The sequence below is a fragment of the Chaetura pelagica genome, unplaced genomic scaffold (assembly GCF_000747805.2).
Source record: "Chaetura pelagica isolate M959 unplaced genomic scaffold, ChaPel_1.0 scaffold3, whole genome shotgun sequence".
Classification (NCBI taxonomy): Eukaryota; Metazoa; Chordata; class Aves; order Apodiformes; family Apodidae; genus Chaetura; species Chaetura pelagica.
The window spans coordinates 9,006,763-9,029,684 of NW_009952974.1; positions in this window are offsets into that span (position 1 = coordinate 9,006,763).

Below are 22,922 nucleotides of genomic sequence, written 5' to 3' on the forward strand. Positions count from 1 at the left end.
GTCACACTTGGCAGGAATAGGCTAATTTTTTCTGAAAACCCCCAGTCTAGTAGGTAACTTGCTGAGAAATTGCAACACAAATTCTGTTGTTTTCCAAGGTGTTCTTGAGAAATTAAAATATGATCAACATTTTAAAAAATGTCCAGTCTGTTTCTGGCTTTGTGTGTGCAAGTATACAAGTTTGGGAGAGAGCTATTCTTTTGTACCTAATGTGGAAGTTCATCATAAATGTCTTGCATCATTGTTACCTATTGACAGTAGTGAAGGAAAAGACATTTTAAGAAAACATGCTTCAATGACAGAGCAAAATAAACAGAGGAACATATAACTGGTAACTCATTAAATAAGAAGTCCATGCTTTTATCTGGCTCTTCAAAACACATTTTAGGCACTTCAACAAGATTAGAAAAAACACTTTTATGCCAAAAAAGAAACTCCTTTAATCACTTCTCTTCTAAGAAGATACCTGCATGAAAAGAGAAGAATTAACCTCTCTGCTGCCACTAGTCCTTTTACTACAAAAAAGCATTTGTAACATTTCTAATCCATTTGGTTCTGCCAGATGGAAACAGCTATGTTTTCAGAAGTATTAATCATACAGTAAGATATTTTCTAGCACATTTTTTGCTGAGAAATTATTACTGTACACTAGACCATCATTAGCCTACTCTAATGGAACAGCAAGAGCCCTCAGTTTTCCTAAGTACCAAAGACAAGGCCAGCCTATCACATTCTTTTTGGTCCAAGAATACTTTTGCTTTTGTAGTTTTATTTACCCTGTTGCATTACAGATAAGACAAAAAACACTAAAAAGCTTCTAGTCGTAACAATTTAGAGAGTAAATGAACGCCAGTAAGGAGAGAAGGCCTGAACAAACAAGACTCACCATCAGATCTGCATCCCACCCAACCAGGTACAAAGCAGCTGCTGTAGTGTGAGATAAAATAATTAAATGATGTGATCAAAACCTGAACCAAATATATATATATATATATAATATATAGAAAAACATATTGCAGCATTGGACACAACTAAGGCTGAATTGTCGCCATGAGTGCTTCTGCAAATGCATCCTACAATATAACAAAGGAATACAGCTCTTGGATGGTTTTGCTGGAACTCTCTTCAGAATTAGTCAAAAGCCTGAATGTCTAGCAGGGGGAAAACCATTTCACAGACTAGACCTCTCTGCCCCATTCCCCAGCCTTGAGACTAGTCAAGGCCAATTTCTTGCAGATGGAAAGTTCAGTTGTGCTGCCTCTTTTTGCTCCTCAGTGAAAAAAGGAGAGGTGTTGATGGAGGAAGGTGACTTCCTATTTCAGCAAAGAGCATTCTGTTGTCACCTCTGCTGCTCCCAGCAGGTGGTCTTAATGTGGTCTTAGAAGATAAAGTACCTGCATTTGACATTTTCTAGGTTTTTTAGGTCCTGTTTGTGGAAACTGGTATAGATAAAATAAATAACAAGACTGTGGGGCTATACCACACATTTTCTGAAAGGCAAAAGAATTTTTAAATTGTTCTCCTCCTTTTGAAACTACTCTTGCTTTCTTGCTCCCAAAATGTAGTGAAGACTACATCAGTCCCATCAGCACTGCCTTCACATCCCAGCAGGTATCCTGTTCATTTTTGCATTTCTACAGATAGTAAGTAAACTTCTGGGTACTTCTCTGACTTGTAACAGGCATGCTTTTGATGTTTCGTTACAGGAACATTGAACTTGGGATCCTCTTATTATTTTGGCCAGCAGGGTGAGGCATTGCAGTCGAGGGAGATGTTATTGTGGAAATGACAGAATATGCTCAAGGGCAGTGAATAAGTTCCCTTTCCATAAAAGCACACATTACATCTAAGAACAGTTAAAAGGGTTAAAATACAATCTTTCCAGATAAGTTTCTAGCCATATCAGGCTCAAAAAGTCAAAAGATTTGAAAGCTATTAGTACTTCACTAGATCATCCTCTTCCAGACACTTTTTTTTTTTTTTTCCTCTTTAACTGACAGGTTGCAGTTAAAAATTAAAGTAAAAAGAGGCCTTCTTTTTGCTACATACTTTTAATGGAACTGAAGCCAAAATAAGTCAGACTAAATTATGGGAGTAAATGACCTCCCGGGAAGTATAATACCAAATTCCAAAGAACTGTAAAGAGTTTCCTTTGATCTTTTTAGCTTCACAGCCTGAAATTCAAAATCTGTATTTAATTTTAGATTGCATATGCCAGCTTTTAAGTTTCCTTTCTAACATGATATATCATTTTAAATGATAGGACACCTTTAACTTGTATTTCTTAAAAATGCTGACTATCCTTTCTTTATTCTTTTACATTGTAAAAACAGATATAAATATTACTAATTGCAAAAATAATTTGGAGTTGGGTGCTGTAATGGATAAACCATTGACCTTCTCTTAAGAGACTATGCCTTCAAGCTCAACCTGAGTTTCTAAGTGAAATGACTTTGATCTGAGACACAAGTAACTTCAGTTCAATGCCCTAGAGGATATAGATCTAGAAAAAAGGACAAGCTAAGCACTTCACTATATATTCCTGCTACAATTTAGGAGGTAGACAAAGGATGCTGTTTTTCAAGTGTGATATAAAGGGCCTATATTTTTCTATGGCAACAGAGTCATGTTGCAAGAACTGTGGTCCTAAACCAGAAATCTAAGGCAGCACAACAAGCTGTATTAGTTCTTGGCTGGACAATTCTCCAACCTATGCACTTGAGCACAGACTTTAGATATGGGCAGCTGCAATAATCTCCTTCTTGAGTCCAGAAGTGAGCCACAAAAGTCTTTATGCTTTATGCATTATGGAAGAAGCCACCTTTCTTGAGGAAAAGTAAGTGAAATGGGTTAGCTGGAAGCACAACATGCAAGAGCAGCTGTAACTATTGAACTTATACCAGAAAGGCAGTAGGAAAAATGCTTATAATGTGTTGTTATGTGTTTGTATGATGATTGGCCAAACAAAGGTACAAATACAGTCCAGAATTTTGCATTATAGTATCATTCTGAATTGGATCCTAAGAGAATAATTTGTAATGCATGATTTATCCACTGAATTTAGTTTCTTCTTCTACTAACAAAGTATCCATGAACTGGTCACAATTTTCTCACACATGCTCATTTTATATGGAGTGTCTAATTGATAAATATTCTCTCCAATTATTTGGATTTATTTGAGCTATATAAAGATAGTTCCAGCTGAATAGACAAATTACACGGTTTTGTTTCTCTTTCCAGATTCTGAAAACCAGCCAGTCAACAAAGACACCCTTGCCCCAGGGCATTTCCTATGTGGGAATACCTGGCGTGAATGTAGCATTATCTTTTCCGTGATCACACAAACACAATAAAGTGATCTGCATTTTCTGCAATTCTGAAAGGGTGGAACATTTTTTGACTGTGTGAAAGAAATGCTCTTGAAGCAAGAGGCTGAACTTTCTGGAGTCAAGCACTACAGACTTTAATCCAACCCTTACATCTTACCACAGCCTTCTTCAGACAGCAGTTAGTTACCTTCCTTCTTCCCAGTCGTCCAGCCAGTATCTGAAAAACAGAAGAACATACATGTACAAAATAATTTTGAAATTGTATAACCTCAAAGAAAAACAGTAATGGCGACTCACAACAGAACAAAGAACTTAGTCAATGTAAAACTGGTTTGTGCGTAAGCCCTTGGGCTCACTGACAAGGTAGAAGACATTAGTGTGCCTTCAGCCTGTAGTAGCTGGTAAGAAATGCCATTGGTAAGTCCTTCTACTCCTAGCTAAAGTGGAGGCAATTAAAATATTTAGAAGTAGCCTTCTTCTCTCCGTCCAAGCAAGGAGCTCATTTGGGCTTCTTTAGCAGTAATCCTACCTGCCACAGGCATGGAGGGAGAGGCAGACCAGAACCAGCACAGCCCTGGAGAACCTTGGTGACAGGTGGTCGTACAAGTTGGAGAACACACATTAATAGCTTTGCTAACCTGTGTGCTATGACTGGCTGCCCAACAGGCTCAGAAAATAATATTGTTGCCTTTGGTTTATTTGTTTGTGTAGATTTGACAGTTTTTCTACTAGTTTCTTCTTGCTACAGTGCTTTTCCCAAAGATCAAACAATAGAACCAAATTATATGGAACTATTAATTTAGGAAGATATCTGAAAACAAAATTATCAATTCAAAACTAACAGTTCTCAAAGGATTAGGGTAGTCTTGGGACAGTAATTTCCTGGATCCCTCTACCATCAACAAAGTTCTAAACTTTCTCTAAGTTTGGGATATTCAGGTTTCAGTTTTACTTTACCCCAACTCTATAATGGATATTAAAATACTTTGAATCAAGCTTTCTTATTTCTAATATTACAACACTAGTCAGCACTTACAAGAAGCTTAAAAATTACCCCAGCAGAATCTGATTTATGTTTGTTGGCATTTTATCTATTATTTTATGTTTTTCCTAAAAAAAAAAAAACAAACAAAAACAAAACCCAAAGAAATAAACCAACTCAAACCCATGGTTTTTTTTTATGAGAGAACTACACTATAGAAATGCCAGACTCAAGGTTGGTTAAGTGGCCATTTAATTCTGAAGAATTTATTATTTTTTTTTTCCAAAAAAAAAAAACAAAAACAAAACCCAAAGAAATAAACCAACTCAAACCCATGGTTTTTTTTTATGAGAGAACTACACTATAGAAATGCCAGACTCAAGGTTGGTTAAGTGGCCATTTAATTCTGAAGAATATATATATTTGTCTGTTAATCCTGTATATGAAAGTTTAATTCCCAGGTAAAAATGGGTGCAAATTAATTTCAAATGCAAAAGCACATCTGTCTCATTCCTGCATGTAAGTGTTTTCCTGAGCTTGATAGGTAGTTTTATGACCAGCTGAGACAAGGAAACTGAGCTGGGGATCAGAAAAGACTCCCAGTGAATGTGCTGGTTACCATTTAAAACTTGAGCAGACAAAGCATTCCAAAACACACTGCGGTATTTAAGTGAAAGTAGAGGACACAGATAAATAAAATCACATTTAAATTGTCTAAACAAGGCCTCTGCTGAGAGAAACATGGGGGGATATTATATATTAAAAACAATATATTTAAAAAATATATATAAAAGCAAATTAACAGATTTGACACTGCATACACAATTGTCTTACATCTGGTACACAGGTGGTGCCTCACACTGAAACTGCCAGAGCCATCAGGCTCCAAGGCTGATTTTTAGTACTTCATATTTACATTCTTAAATAAATAGATATTGTGCTTTTAACAACAAAAGGAAAACAGTAGCGATAATTTTTTTGCGCTATAGGTGAATCTAAACTATTATTTTTACACATTTATTTTTTGAACTGTTGCAAATGATTTTGGATAAATTGGTAGATGACAGCTCCACAGAGCTAAGCAATCTCAGGATCTTATTGGCAGCCTGTGTATCACAGAGGCATCAAACACTCTGAAGCTGCAAAGAAACATGAAAGCATATTAACCACTTTTTTCACCCTCGACAATTTCTCTCACATCTCTCAATTATTTTAAATTAAAGATTAGTAAATTCCTTGTCTGTGAAGCATGTAGACTTTTACAGTTACATAATCTGATGTAGTGCCAGTCCATGACACTTCCATTATTCTGCTTTTTTTTCTGACCTTGTTCTCAATTTCATGTATGTAAATGAGGAGGAAGAACAGTCTCATGTCTGATGTTTCAGAGTTCCTTTGATCCACCTCAGGGTGTAAGTGCACGTGTTTGTACACACAAGTGGCATGATGGAGTTCTCGCTTGGCCATGAGAGCTTTTAGGTGCTGAGATAATGCAAATAATAAAAAAAAAAAAAATCAGTTGATTTATGTCCTTGTATGTGTGGGTGTCTAATTAGTATTCAAAAGGCATTATTTTCAATTGGATGCAGGAGTATGTATTGTATGCCAAATATGTGATTCATACTGACTGATACAATATAACTAATAGACATATTTACTTGTTTGCATTTAATTTAAAAGAAAAGGTTTATAAACATCTTTCTTCAAGATTGCATCAAGCCACCATTTCAGAAAAACCTGAGTTTAAAGATAGGGTTTGATAAGTTGGAGGGCCATTCTCTCCTTGTGAAGCTAATGTATCTCCCATTATCATTAAATGGTGTTATATGTGCATATTAAGGGAAGAATATTAGTGATTAATAACAAACCACATTTTCCAGTGTGCTGAACTCTTTCAGGAACCAGTGAAGGTCCTGAGAGCTGCCTAGTTTGCCTAAACAGTGCCTTATAAGAACATATGTTTTATATCAGATCTTTAAATAAACCCGATGGATTCAGTGGTCATTTGAAGGTCAGTCCAGTGCTAACTTTTGACATACAACAATGTAACTAAGTGTGCTTCAGAGTAAGAAAGGGTATTTATTTCAATGCTGGAAAATAGTGGTGGTTGGTCTGTCTGTAGCTCCCAAATTAGGCCATTTTAGCACTCAAAAGAACTGTGGATTTTTTTCCCCTTACTGGTTAATGATATTAACTAGTCATTTGTTCCTGAGAATACAAGGAAAAAGATGTGTGTTAGGCTCATAGTTACTTCAATTAGTTGTTAGCAAAAGGTTTTATCCTGGTAGCAAAACCAGAAAAAAAAAATCTTTTAAATTAATTTGAAGATGCCTACATTTAGAGAACAGCACTGCTTTAACAGGGCTATGCAAATGAGTCCAATTTAGCATCTTGTATTCAGCTGGAAACCATTGCTAAATGATCGGGATAGCCAGTCACAGATATTAAAATGAATTATATCTAATCTGAATTTTAGTCACGCTACATTAACTAATAGAAAGTTATTAACATTTCAAGAGAAAAAAAGCTTTTGCCTGCAAAATTAACAGTGGCTGAGATGTGACCTGTGAGCCATGCAGCCTGATCACTGTAATGACAGTGTAATGGCATATTTACATTAAAATCTCTGCAGCTAATATGTGATTCAGAATTGGACGTTAAGTCGAGGATTATTTAGTCTGGCCTGTTGGCCTTTCTCTAAGTAGTTTTTTTTTACTTCAATACAAATCTGAAACTTTTCATTTCATGACTATTTATGTGACTAGTTTCTATGGCTATGTCTCTCCATCTTTACATCAGCTGCTTTATATGGCCAGCTTACTCTTTCATTTTTCCCTTCCTTTTTGCAATATATTTATCTTTTTTTTGTGGGCATGTAAAACTTCAAGAACTCACATTAGTTGTAAGCCACTCAGGAAAAGGGAAATGTTTTTCTATTTCATTTTTACTGCTAATTTGCTTCAAAAGGCAGTGTGTTTTCATATTTTCCTCCCTACACTTTTTAAGTACACGGCACCATGGAAAAAAATGGATAATTCAAAGCCGTCTCTATCTGGATAGAATAAAATGTGAAATTATTAAGCTCTTTTTATCCTTTAGCAGGCAATGACAACCTGCTACGGTTTCTCCTGCTACAAGTTAATTTCTACCAAACCACAGGCTTGAAAGTTATGACACCTGATAAAGTGGCAGTTGTATAATCTATAGTATTTGTTAAATTTGTGGAATCCATGCATATATGAATTTGTTTGGGTAATTATTTAAAAGTGACAGCAACATGCAACATTAAGAAAATGCAATAAAATTTAAAAACTGGCTACAATTAAAACTTAAATGTTAATAATCAGAGCATTATTCAGAGAAGTCCAGTTTAAAGATGAGCATGATTGGGCTTGTGTTGCTTATGCATACAAACCAGAACATTTTCATAAAGGCTCAGATTCCAGCTGGACCTCCAGTGCTAAGAAAAAAGCTGGATACATTTTATTAATGTCTCTCTTCTTGTAATTTTAATATTTTTCTTTAATTTTTACATGAAATGTGCATTTCCTTACCATTTTATATGAATCTATAGGCAGATATTATTTTACTGTGGGAAATACTTTTTAATGAAAACTTTATAAATAAAATGCTAAAGTTAAAAGCAGTAATTAATGGCCCAAAGCATATACTTTATACATTACAGGCTTGTGTACATATTTACATACAATACTAGGCAAGTATATACACACACAAATTTTACCCGAAAAAAGAAACAGAGTTGTCCCATAATTAGGTCTTCAACACGGCTGGTATTCTTATGAATTTTGCATTTGCTGTTCTTTAAATGAACACGCAAAGCCCAATGTGTCTCAGTTTTTCTACTGGTTTGTTTTCTATTTACGAAGGGTGTGTGTTGTGCTTCTGCTGCAGCCTAGACGTATGTCAATCACGTAACAGTCATTATATAAATGCCATCTCACCTCCATTTCTCAATTAGAAAAAGAGAATTATTATAGGAACATCTGTTTGACTGACAAGTATCTATGCAGAGAGAGCTCTGTGCACAGATTTGTAATAAACACAGGTGCTTCCTTTACTGCAAATGTACAGCTTCATCATATTTCTGAAATCTTTATTACGATGCAGTCATACAATAAACGTTGATTGAAGAAATAACTAGAATTTTTATCTGATACAACACAGTAATAAGCTTAACTTCATTTGATATTTCTGAAATAATTTCCTAACATCTGAATTTTCTGCTCAAAATGCAAGAATAATACTGAGCTCAGAGCTGAGGACACCCCTACTCTGTGTCCCCATGGCCAATAGATTCTTATGGTACTGGGACCAAAACAGCTTCCCCAATATTATGGTGCTGCCACTGAGACTCTACAAAGGCATCTATTTTTTTTTTCCCTCTTATCCTGCTTCAGACATAGTCAAGTACCTGATAAAGCTGTGCTATCCTGCAGCACTTTCTGCTGTGCTTTAGAGACAGATACTACTGCTGAAAGTTAGACCAGTCCTGGTTTGAAAGGACCAGGATAAGAATTTCCCACAGTTACACTGACCTGACACTGGCCAGCATCTCCTGCAACAGCAGCTTCTTCTGGAAGTGGCAATTTCAGGGGGAGGGAGGAGCTACAGGGAGAGCCTATAGGGAAGAGAGGGTGGGTCAGGTGACCCACAGGGACCAATCAGATGCTGCCCATGGAGCTCTGTAAGAAGTGGCTCCTTCTGGGTTTCTCTGGCTGGTTTGATGGTGGAGTTGGGTGTCTGTTCTTCATTGCTCCCTCTACTGCTAGTCCTGAATCCTGTTTCTGTGCTGAAGAACACCATTCATCAAGACAGGTTGCCTTCTACTGGCTCCCTAGGTAGGGCTGGCTTGGCTGCTCTGAGGCTGTTGTGGACTGTCGTTGAGACCCCAGATTTGGGCGCTCCCATCTGCTGCTGAGTCCAGTGTCGGGCTTCTTTGGTTGGGAAGTAATTTCTGCCTGAGGAGCATGGGTTCCATATTTACATATTTCTGTATATTTGTAATTCACCATCATTATTATTGCTGCTTCGTTAACCTATTCTAGTTGTTTTTTTCCCAACCTTAGAGTCTTTCTCCCTTATTCCCCTTTTTATTTTCCTCTGGGAGAGTAGTGAGGGAATAACAGAGAGCATCTGTCACCTAAGTATCAGCTAAAATCATTACACCCTTTAAAAATAATACCAAAGAATTAACCTCAGCTATAGTTGGAGGACTGAGTTGTCCCTTTTGCCCACAGCCCTGTGTGAATGCTACCCCACCATGCTGCCCACCCCACTAGGGACCTGCTGTGCTCTCTTAGTATTGCATCTGGCATTAAAAATGGTATTGCCCCAGTTCAGTTAGGGTTCGTTTTTGTTTGTAGATTGCCTGTAACAATTGCTGTCATTAGTACTACCAATCTGAACATTTGCTGTGCAATGGCCAGGACCAATTTTTACACCACCAGTGCAGCACACTTTTATTTCCATAACTGCCTCAATGGTATTGTTACATTTAAATTTAAAAGCCTGTTTAATTAGCTGGAAACACAAAGCATGTGAAAATGAAACTGCAAAATCTTTGATTTCCAGATTGACTAGCAGTATCTGTGGAGAGTAGGAGAGGTTTAAAAGACAAGACAGAGAAACATCTAAACGGGAGTGAGCTGGAGACTCAAAGAAAAACACGTGGTTTGTTTGCCTACGTTAACAATCTTCAAAGATTTGAACAGGAAAATGGTATAGTTCTGACAGCAGGTTTCATTAGAAAATAGAATAAAAGTCAGAGATGCTGAGATTATTTTTCAGGGAGAAGACTAGAAAGATAAAACTCTACGTAGTTAGGTCCATGTTTTCGATGTTAAGTGCTTCTCAGAGGACCTCACTGGAACTGTCACGATCCGTGACCTATTATATCTCCTTATTGGAGTGTATTAACTTATCAGGATTTGCTGAGAGATCCACACGGGTATCGCCTCACACAGAGGATACAGGAACTTATGTCCTGACTTTTTTGAGTGAATAACTCGCTCAGTGCTTACTAATATTTCTAACAACAGCAAGGTTTATTGTGGGGAAAACAAAGCAATTTGGGGCAGGAGGCTCAAAAGGAGTGATTATAACACATTAAACATATATGGGTACACCTTAGTTACACAAGACAAAATTATATTTTTCCCTATAAGCTGAGGTAGCCGGATTTATCTCACCAAGCGGTGGCGCAAGTCAGCTGCAAGCACTCCCAAGCGCAGGTCGACCCCCCCCCCAAAGAGAAGCCGCGCGGCTCCGGGGACCGTAGGCGTGACGAGCGGCTCCGGGACTTTGGGACCAGGGCTTTGGCAGCTGCAGCTGCGACGAATGGCAGTGAGCGGGCAGGCGGCGCGGCGAGCGGGCAGGCAGCGAGCGGCTCTGCAGCAGGGCAGCTCCCAGCAGCGGGGACGGGACACACGGATGTGTTAATTATTGTAAGAGTGGTGCTTGCACAAAGTCAAGTCCTTTTTTTTCTCCACATTCTGTCCCGCTAGTAAGTGGGTTGGGAGTGCACAAGAAGGTGGAATGGGACAGAGCTGGAATGTGACTCTTGTTGGTTGGGGTAACCATGACCATATGAGATGGCAACATTCTCGGCAGTAAAAACTGAGGGAAAGAAGTGAGAAGGGATTGAAGTATGTGATGGCATTTGTCTTCTCACATAACCATTATACGCAATGGACCCCAGCCTTCTTGAAAATGGCTGAATACCTGCCCACCAATGGGAAGCAATGAATTAATTCCTTGTTTTGCTTTACATGTGTATATGGCTTTTGCTTTTATCTGCTAAAATGTCTTTATCTCACCTCGAGGGTTTTCTCACTTTTGCCCTTCTGATTCTGTTTCCCATTCCGCTATGGCAGAATGAGCAAGTGGTTGCATGAGGCTCAGCTGCCTATCAGGTATGATACACCACATTAGCCTAGGTGTCTTTCACATTAGTCTAGCTGTCTTTTCTCATTGGCACAATTTTGCTACATTATGGCTGGGTTTCTCAGGTAATACCTAAGAGACTGCTAGCATAAATTCATTCAGAGCTCTTACTATTCAGAACAGATTAAATGTATCTGTGGCTTGTTGACAGTCAAACATTTCTCTCTCTCTCTCTCTCTATATATATAGATATATATATATATCAATGTTGATGGCACTGTCATGGTTTGGGCCCAACACTAAGCAAAGGAACAGCCCCATGGCCTCGCACTCAGCTGCCCCCCCCCCACACACACACACACAGAGGGGGTTCAGCGCCGCGTGGAGACGCCGTTTTAAGTCAGTTTTGTCGGCTGACTCAAAGGACATTTCATGTTTGTGTAAGGAAATACCTGGTCCTTCACAGGAACATGGTGGGAACCTGCCAAGGCAGGTCACTGGGAGTTAAGCAGACAAGAACAAGTGTCTCCCAGTAAGGTTTGCCTCCATTCTCAGAGCTGCCCTTTAAAAGCAAAGGTTTCAGGGGGTGCTGGTACTGGTGAGAAAATTCCTTTTATCACAGAGACAGTTTCACTGGTGAGCTCCCTTCTTTAGGAAAATGGGTAGATTCCTACACTTCGGTAACAAAAAAACTCTCAGATGTCAAATGCTGATCTACTGTTTACTGCTGATCCTTTGCCTACAAGTTACACTGGCAAAAAACAAACTGCCGTCAAAAGAATTCTGCTGAACGTTTTGCTTGCACTTAGGCAAGACAATGAATGGCCATGAATTCACTATTTTCTTTCAGGTTCTTTGTTGTTCACATACCAAAACATGTCAGGAGACAATGTTGCCCTTTTCCTTGACTCTGAGTATGGAAGTATTTGAAATTAGACTAGCTTTTGAGATGTGGTTTTAGGTAGTTAGGTAAGGCTACCTCCCTGCTTTGGGGACAAAATACTCAAGGAGGCTCACAAACAACAGGGAGACATTGTGCTCCTCTCTGAAAGGTGCATGAACCTCATCTTTCTCCTTATTGCCAGCACTATCTTGGGAAGCTTGTTCCTGAGCTTACTACATGAGACCTGGTTTCTCCCCCCTGCACCATCTTCCAGCCATGTCCCATGAAATTTGCAAAAGACAGTATTCCACACGTCTTCTGAGTTTGTTTTTTTTTTTAACCTTTTGTGGTTCTCATATTCTATTGGGCAGTTCCAATGGAAATTTAAACCCTGGTTTCCCACATTTTGGGAGGGTCATCTCAAATTGCACTGCTGGCACAATTTCCCAGATATGTTTTTTTTCCTGGAGAATGTTTCTTTCCTTAGACCAGTATTTTCTTCACACAACCAAAAGGATTAAAACATTCAGACAGAGGGGGGTAAGGAGGAAAAGGCATATAAAGAATTCCTAACTAAGGAAGAGAAACAGTTTTACTACTGTCTTGAAATTTACATGATAGTTTGTGAAATCTACCCAAGTCCAACATTTTTAGGACATGACATTTATCTCGATAAACTTCACTTCTGTGTCAAACCTGCTTTTCAATGCCTTGATTTTCACTAAAGAACTATCAAGAAATGAATAGAAGATCTATATAATGATAATGTATTAATTATGGTGCAGGTAAAGCCAGGTTCTTCAAGCTTATCTGCAAAGAGATGCCATCTGAAGCTATCAAAAAGTAGTATTTTTTAATAAGTCGATTGGGCCTGTAATAGACCTCCTTTTATACCACTTTTGCCTTTTGCAGAATTCATTACAGAGCACCATTTAATGCTGTCTTTAACCCCTCCGTTATTGCTTTCCTAGGCTCCCTATGATATTCTTTTATTGATTATGGGGTTTCCCCACCATTTGTGACAGGCTCCATTCTCTGCCTGTGCATCTCTGTCTAAAGTGTCTCCATGACTTTATTGACACAAAGCTGTACACATAAAAAAATCATTCTGAGAAGTCAAGCAAGCAGCCTAAGCCTGAGAAGCAAATGACCAGCTCACCTTCCAGACCTTTGTGAAGTGTAACTCCCATTCTGAAGTCTACAAAGTCTGCAATACCCCAAAACAAAGGTCAAACAGCCTGAAACTCTGGATTGCCACTAGCAGCCAAAACTAAGTAATACACATACAATACTATGTGCCTGTGAGCTGGCCTATGCTGTAATGAATGCTGAGCTGTCTTGTGCTTTTTTTTTTCTTTTTTTCTTTTTTTCTTTTTTTCTTTTTTTCTTTTTTTCTTTTTTTCTTTTTTTCTTTTTTTCTTTTTTTCTTTTTTTCTTTTTTTCTTTTTTTCTTTTTTTCTTTTTTTCTTTTTTTCTTTTTTTCTTTTTTTCTTTTTTCTTTTCTGCCTTTGGCTAGCTGCTTTCCCGCTAATTAAGACTGTAATTTCCCTCAAACATACTCTTTTGCAGATTCTAGTATCATCAGCCCTTGGCCTGATTGCTGGCTGTTGTTGGCACATCAACCATAGAAATAAATGGCAAAAAAATATGACCAGATGCTTTCTTTATCTTACACAAATCCTACAATGTAGTTTTCTCTTGGTTGTTCCTTAATTCTGTTTTTTAATGCTGGCTCTCAAGGGCTAGGCAAGGGTATCATAGATTATTTGAACTACATAACAGGGAGACTCTTCTCCTAAATCATGCAGCTGAGCAGATGGAAGTATCATAGGCGTGTGGAAAAATAATTAATAATTTATGTAGTACAAAATGCCTCATGACCATTGTGGACTAGCCTTACAGAAAAGAGGGACACTGGGATTAAAGAACTTGAAACTAAATGTCAGCAAGCGATTCACTTAACAAATAGCATCCTAATTCCATCTTGGCTTTCTGTGCAGTCACTGGAGCCACGTAAAAGATAGCTTCTGCCACCAAGAGATTATAATTTCTGTAGAAAACAAGAGAAAAGAGAAAGCTGAAAATAGTTGGGAGAAAAAAAGCAGCCTTGTATGTGTTCTGTTCATCCCAGAATCATTGCTGGGATCTTCTCATTCCTTTAGTCAGATGAAGAAAAGGAGAGTCAGGAAACTTGCAAACAATGTAAGGACAACACCTTTTGTTACTGGGTGTCAGTTAGAAAGTATCTGTTAAAGTCCAGAGCTTGACCCCACAGAGCCATAGGAGAGAATGGATATGAACAAGCTATCAAGTCATTTAAGTGCCACCTCTGACAGGATCCTCAGCTGTGAAGAGTCCATAGAAACTGCCCCAACCAGCAGGAACCATGTCCAACAAACTGAAGACTTAAAAGGAAAGGCCCAACAGACAGATCTAAGTATGTGCAGAAAGATGGAAAAGACAGAAAAGATAGTGTGAAAATACATTCATAGTCCTAATTAGCCTGCTGGCACATTCCCAAAAGGGGAAGTCCCACCACAAAATAGTTGCATCCAAGAGCCTGAGTTCAGAAAAAAAAACACTAAAAAACCCCACCAAAAATAATTTTAAAAATTGCTTATAAAAACCAAAGAACTTCCATGCATTGCTCCCTACAATGCTCATTCTCACATTACCTCTAAAATCCTTTTTTCCTAACCAAACTTCTGAGGATGAATTCTCACAAAGGTCTCTGGTTCACCATCTGGGTCATGTATCATTTCCCTTTTGCCTATACAAAACATCTCTAAGTCATAGTTATATCAAGATTTTGGCTGTTCACTAAACACAGCCCAGTTCTTTAACTGGTTCATCCCTCTGAACGGGCACACTAAAGTGGCCAAAATGAACTTAGGACAGGTTGTTTACTTGAATGTTAAAATCAGCAAGGTTACCACTGCCATTAGTCTAACATAAAGCTTCTAACAGTCTGTTGACATAATCATAATATGACTGACTTAAAATACCTTTGACTTAGAAGCACAAGATAAAGAATTACATAACATAAATCTTAAGAAAATAACTCCTCTTGTAACTCTTGAATAAATGCCTATTTGTTCCACACAGTATAATTTAGATATGCATTTCCAAATTGCATTGATCAGTGATGTCTGTAATATTTTTTTTAATATTAAATTTAGGCCATTCCTAGTGTTGCTGGACAATGTCAACAAATGCAAACTTTAAAATTTCTTTAAAATTAGTTTGACTTAGACCTTTACAAGGACACTTTATGAAAATTAACTCACAAACATTTAAGTCCTAAAATGTTAATGCACTACAAGGTTAATTGCTCTTATTAATCCATTAAACAAGAACTGTGTGCCCTTTCTTATATTAATTATTTACTTATTTCATTCTTATGTCCAAAGTCCGAAAGCTGTTATCTTTGTTACAAAACTAACAAAGTGTTAGTTAGCTAGATCTCACAGAACTTGTTTCTATTTGTGTGCCTTCATTAGAACTAAAAGTCTTGGCATAAAAAAATCCATATGGCATACAGGGTGGTCAGCAGTTTTTTGAGATCACTTGCTGGAGTAGTCCAAGTCAAAGAGGGTAACATATCTCTTCTTTAGTTAAAAAAAAATATTTCTTTTTTTTCCCTTGCCTGTGATTTGAGAACAAGAGAGGAGATTTTTATGTGCATATGTAGCAATGGTAAGCAGCTGTAAAAACCTCCCACTCTAAAGATTGATGAATGTATGTTTCATTAACACCAGCACATCTGAAAGACATTTGACACTTTGGAAGACCAACTATGGTTCTTTAAAATGACTCAGACTAAATGCCTCATAATATGATCTTTAATGGCCATCTTAGAAGCCTCTAGTGCCTTCTCCATTTAAAAATTTATAAAACCTTAGCTTCTGAATAGACCTGACCACAGTCTAAATTATTATTTTACTAGGATATTTGGAACTATCCTTGCATGAGCAGATGTGAGATCTGCACCAGGAACATTTGAAAAGCCTTTCTGAAATATTTTTTAATTCTTCCATCCTGTTTATACTGTTTCTCTATTTCTGACCTTAAAGACTCACCACACCCTACAAATATCAAACAATAGATAACCACAGAGCAAATACTTTGTGGCCATTCCATACCATTTGCACTGAATGTCCATTAACAATGAGCACACCTGTAAGCCTCAACTTCTGTTTGTGGGTGCAGTGTAGAGAAATCCAGAAGCTGAACTGAGCAGATAACTTTTCTCCTACAAAAAACATTTTCTGAGAGCTTCTAGCTGTGACACAGCTCTGGATGGAGGCCATTCACCCAATGCCTGTAAAGAAAGAGCTCTCCTCCAACAGGGTGCATATCCATGGTACAGCTGGTGGGCCCTACAGGATGCCTGTCTCACACCCGTGGAGAAAAGATTGGCCTCCATTAATACATGTGGTAGCACTGAGGGCAGGCAGGCAGGCTTCCATGCAAGCTCAGGTAAGCTCAAAGGCTTTTGTCCATTCAGAATAAAAAGTACATTGTACTTGACAATAAACCTGCCATTTGAAACCTCAGGGGTTTTAATCTTATAAATAATAGAGTTCAGAGAAAAAGGGTTTGCAAGTCTGTATAGCACTGCCTGGAATTCAGATTTATGTAATGCACTCAAAGGAACATGGTGCTGAAATGCATGCAAGTGTTAGGGCATTTGAGATTCAAAGCCTATATTGCACAAAATATGCAATGCAACACTAATATTTCTCTCTGTTATGCTATTTTTCCCAGCTGCTATGAGAACATCCATCACTCAACGGCAGGTGAGAGCTATCCAGTCCACTGCATGCACTAACAGTTTTTTACTTTCTGTTGAAGATCCTGATAACAAGCAAGATGCCCACAGCAGAGGAACTGTTGGAAATTTACAAAGTGAGCTGAAGAAGGTTCACACTAATAAGGACATACAATAACATAACAATCACTACAGCTGATGGCAACTCTCTCTTTGTAAATGCCAGCCTGTGTATTTTGAGTATATTAGAAACACTCTTGTTCCATTGAACAAAGGTTTGAAAAGATTAATTGATAAAGTGTATAGAAAAATTATGGGTTAGACACAGAATAACAAAGGGTAGGAATTTTGAATTATTCTTCTTTGGGCATCAAGAGAATAGTTGCAGTAGTTCTGCTGTAAAATGAATTAATCCCTCAAATGCATTCAGGCATAAAAAATAATTCTTACTGGTTTAGGATGTGAAAAATACATTTTAAAAATTCAGCAGCATAAAAAACCCCATAACTTGTTAACTACATTGTGGGATATCCTTGTCTGGCAAGAGCCTTCAGAAAATCTGGAGCATTTCCTCAACACTTTTCACTTTAAAAATCCAGAATATTAAAATGGCAAGCATGAAGCTAACTGTCAGCCTATGCAGTTTCACTGTGGGGAGGTTATCACAGGCAGCTTTGCTGCGTTATTCATTGCTTGCAGCTCTTCCCATCAGATAACCTTAATAAACATGGTGCTATCAATTGCCAGATGTGGTACATGCTAGGCAGCATCTAGTTTTTGATGGTCTAAAATGGATCTAGGAATTCTTCTCTTTATGTTATCAACCATCAGTCACACTGTGAGATTCACAAGGAGTATCTGAAAGTGCTGTCAAGTGCCAATTAGCGATGTTGCTGACCCAAAAGATAAAGAAGATTGTAGAAGAAGCAGTCCAGTATAATTCTCCACTCCAGTGTCCTTAAAGTGGACTATCATTTATGAATGTACTCCTGCAGATGAAAGGGAAATAGGAGGTCAGTTGTTCCTGTCTTCAACAATCTTCTGCAATCTTCTCATAATGAATTGTAAATAGTATCACTATCAACCTGCTCTTCCTGCACTGGAAAGCGGTGCAAATGGCTCAGCAAAGCCAAACACTGATAATATTTTTTCTTAGGACACAGAGTTGAAGGCTGCACTCTGTCCTCCACGTGCTGGATGGTGTGTGGATCTGCATGGTTGAAGCTCACCCTGGGGTCTGGCAGTGCCCTTTCTGCATCACCGTGTCCCCCAACTTCCCTGTGGCTGTGGGGTGAGTTCATGTCACGCGGCTGCTGGGCTCTTCATCATTTGAAGACAATCTGGAGATTGATGAACAATCAATGGAAACATCTTCCTCCTTCTCAGAGCAATTCTCAGCACAATCTGGCAAAATGTCATTATCACTTAATACAGTTTTATCATGAGGTGTTGCTGCTTTCAGAACTGCAAATGATTTTTACAAGGTCAAAAGCAGAATATCATGTCCAAGTGTTCGCCATCTTGAACTGCAGAATAAAAATGCCTTCTTAAAAAGACATCACTCTGGTGCTCAGAGAATACCTGACGAATTTGGCTTTGAAGGGAACAATGTATGTGCAGTCTTTTCCATCTAAGGGTTACAGTATCCAGTTAGTCAGTGCAGATACAATGCATTATTAATTAGCATATACAAATCCTATTTGTATTAAAAAAGCTTGCTTAGTGAAGGAGACATAATTCCTGTTATTACCATCCCAAATAGCAGAAAACAAACATTGTATACAGAGCTAATAAAAAAATAGGACAAGAGCAACAAGTTTGGAGTATATTTATACTTAATACATTACTTTTTTTCTGTGGGACCACTATTTTTCATGGTAAATTACGTATACCAACAGAATTTTTCTGTACCCGAATGGCAATATTCTTAAAGTTCAGTACTGGAGAAACACATCATTTGGATCTATGATACTATGCTATGCAGCTATTGCAAATTCCATAGGTTTGTGACTTAACATATACATGCATGGAGGTTGTACAAAATTACTCAGAGCTGCCTGGGCAATCATAAGAAGGTGCAAAGCTCTCACAAAGCCCCTAAACAGCAACTTACAGTCACACTCCAGAGTCCAATGAAAGTGTGACATCACTACATTCTGCTTCAAATACCATTGAAAGCAGATGTCACGGAAACATTAAGCAAAGTTAGACAAATTTTGGGCCCATTCACGTATTGGATTAGATGGGAACACAATGGAAACCTGGTAGTAATGCAGGAAAGGCTAGATCAGGCTGGCAAGCTATCTCCCTGTATCATAATTTAGCATAGGAGCGGACCTATTCCCTGGAAGCTGCCTGACAATTAGAGGACAAGTCACAACAACAAAGGCATTCCTAACCAGTGTGAACATTTGTCAAGGTATGGAAACAATTTACAATGTTTTCAGAACCGTGGTTCAGGTCAGTTCATTTTTATACTCTCCCATATGGTTCTGCTCCTTCTATTTCCAGAGTGAACCCTATTTACCTGGATGGTTACTGTAGAAAATATATTGTTTGCAGAGAAAGTGAGAGTCATCAATAAAGAAAACTTCTCAAGATAGGTATATTAAGTATGTGTATTGGTTTGATCTGACAAGGGAAGCAAATGGCAAACAACTTGTTTTCTACTTGAGAGGTATCTGAGAGCAGAGCACCAGTCAAATGCTGCATTGTGCTTTCCAGAGGCTCAGCAATGAGAGTACTGTTTGGGTGGAGAGAGCAAGTAAAAGTGGCTTTCAGCCATGTTTCACCTGTATGAAACTGAGCCTGCCAACAGACTAAATAGCATTTGCACCATGTTTTCACTTCCCTGCAAACCTGGAAAGAGAAAAAGTAAGTACATCCCTTCCATGCACAACTGGTGGTCACAGCTCTGCTGTCCCCCATTATGAAAGCAGAAAGGTCAGAGGTAGTTAACAAAATCTCTATGCTATACCACTCCTTATGGGGCTGGGTTTCCCTTACCATGAATGAACCACCAGCCATCTACTCATAGTGACTTTCACTCCACTGAATCCCAGCAAAGCAGCGTTCCTCTTGTGCTTAAGGAGATCCCAGGAAAAAAACCAAAACAAACAAACCCAAAACACTATAGTTTTTACAGTCACCCTTGGGAAGCTAATTTTCTTCCACAGTAACACTCAGGAAGCCTAAACATAGTGTGATGATTGCTCCAGTTCTGTGCATATAGAGCATTCAAAAAGTTTAGGAAACAGAGTGTTGGGGGGTTTTCCATAATGAATCATGCAGTAGCTTGTACATACTGAAGTGCCATATTAGGCTAAAATTTCAAGCTTTTACAAGGCAACCACAGAAGACAGAAGCAAAATTTATGATGCCTTAGAGCATATATACTGGATAATTTGCATAAAACAGGCACAAAACTCTCAAGTATTTGCCTATGATTTTTGCGAAAAAGAAGGACTTTGGGGTGTAAGTAGAGCTTTAATTAATAGAAATGGCAATGGATTAATCTTAGACAGGGAACTACACTATTTAGTTAAAAGATGTAAAAGAAATAATAATTTAGTACCTCTTTCAGAAAAGGTGAAGTTCAATACAAACAGAGAATGTCTCCTCCATGAAGCTGCACTGAAAAATACTTTTGCATTCATGTGACATTGAGAAACAAATGACAAAGAATTTTCCATTAATAATTTAATTTGGGGGCCAGAGGGCCATCAATAACGTTATAAGCATATAACATGGAGCCAAGTTTATTCCTGAGATAAGCAATCACAATAGAGTTCCTCACAGCATGTTTGAATTTGAGTCTACAGAATGCAAAATTTCAAAAAAACATTAATATCTAAAATAATATTTCCTATAGAACTAAGCTATTCACACAAAGCCTTCAATTAAGTGTTAAGATGTAACTCACATTCCCATTCAGCAAAACCCTTTGACTCATAGGCGCTTTGTTCCTTGAGGGCTGGACAACTGGATTACTCTTTATTTTTTGAAGATGGATGGTGGTGATGCTGCTGCTCATCTTTTATTGCAGTAGTTAAAGCACTCACCCAGAAACTGGTGAGCTGACTACAGTTCAGCAACCTCCTTAGTGTGAGGGGCGTTCAAATCTACAGCTCCAGCCTGGTTTCTGACTACCAAGTTAAGCCACAGTTGCTGGATATTTGGAGAAAGTGTGCAGAGAAGGGAAAAGAGGGAGTCTGTCTGCTCCCTGCTGAAGCTGCATGGCTATTCAGCAAAGGATGTTAAGACTTGTTGGGCCAGAAAGAAAGAGAAAATCAGAAAACAAAGGAGCTTGAGTCTAGCCTAAACATGAGAGCCTCGTCTGAGAGAAAAAAGAGCCATCCACTTCAATGCTTTTCATGTTGATAATTAATTTAGTTTTAAAAAAAGGTTTTATTGTAATGTTTTCATATGTGTGAGATGTAAAGACTATCTGATATATTTATAAAATGTAATTAAGAGCCCTGTTTGCAGTATATACCAGATGAAAAGCAGAGCAGGGATGTGGAGCCACATGTCGCTCTGGGTGTCACATTGCCCAGCACAGTCACCCTGAAAGACACCCACTTCACCATCTGCACAGAGCAGCCACGTGGTCCCTGTGCCCTGGGAGGGAGCATGTCAGCCAGCTGGGAATGTGGGGACTGCAATCCCCCACAGACACTTTGCTATCTTCTTGTCAGCTGAAGGACACCTGGGATGCAGTATGTCCTGAGACTGTGGGGCATGAGGCCACACTGGTACCAAGTTCTAGCCCTAAATCATAGAATCATAGACTCATAGAATCACTTAGGTTAGAAAAGACCTTCAAGATCATCAAGTCCAACCATTAACCCAACTCTACCACGTCCAGCACTAAGCCATATTCCCAGGCACCCCACCTAGACAACTAGACACATCCAGGGATGGTGACTCAACCAACTCCCTAGGAAGCGTGGTCCAGTGTCTGACAACCCTTTCATCCTAATGTCTAGTCTAAAGCTCCCCTGATGTAGCTTGAGGCCATTCCCTCTTGTTCTATCATCAGTTGTGAGAAGAGACCAGTGCCTACCTCTTTACAACTGCTTTTCAGGTCGTTCTAGACGGCAATGAGGTCTCCTCTCAGCCTCCTTTTCTTCAGACTAAACAGCCCCAGTTCCCTCAACCATTCCTCATAAGACTTATTCTTAAGGCTCTTCACCAGCTTCATTGCCCTTCTCTGGACATGTTCCAGCACCTCAATGTCTTTCTTGTCTTGAGATGCCGAAAACTGCACACATTATTCAAGGTGGGGCCTCACCAATGCCAAGTGTAGAGGGACAATCACCTCCCTGGTTCTACTTGCCACACCATTTCTAATACAGGCCACGATGCCTAGTCTGAGGTTCTTCACTAAAAGGGGCTGTGGAAATAGCTGGTATGAAATAAATCTAGCAGTGGAGCAAGGACAAAGGGAATGAAATTGTAGGAGGGTACTCACAGGAGTGACTAAAATCATCTGCATGCTGAACGTTGTTTTCACTGGGAAGATGAACTGGACTTCTTGGTGCAAGTCTGTGGACAGCAACAGGACTGACCTAGAGTAAATGAAAGGAAATCCATAAGCATGCAAATTATAGGAAGTGTGGCTGGTCTTTTAACATAGGATGAAGCCTAATGAGATTGATGTCTTGTACACATTTCAGTGCATTAAATGCTCTTCTGTTTCAATTGCTTCAAACTTCGTTCAGCAGTCAGGTTACAATTATCACTGCCCTTAAAAAACCTCCTGGTTCCTCACTATTGTTCAGGCAGGCGCTTTAGTTGGTCACTATTTGGGGCAAGCACTAAAGATGTCACAGGTTTACTGATTTCCTTTTTAATTTAATCTTTATTTTATTTAATACTAAAGAGTTTTGAGATCAGGAGCAAATCAAAGAATTGTCTGTTTATAAAAAGTTTGCTTTGGTTGGCTGTCAGTGAACTTGTAGCCACAGCAGAGGCTTTGATACACCAGAGAGCAAATCATGCTTTTACCTAATCTAACCAAACCAACCTTGTTCAGATTGATTCAGTTTCCAG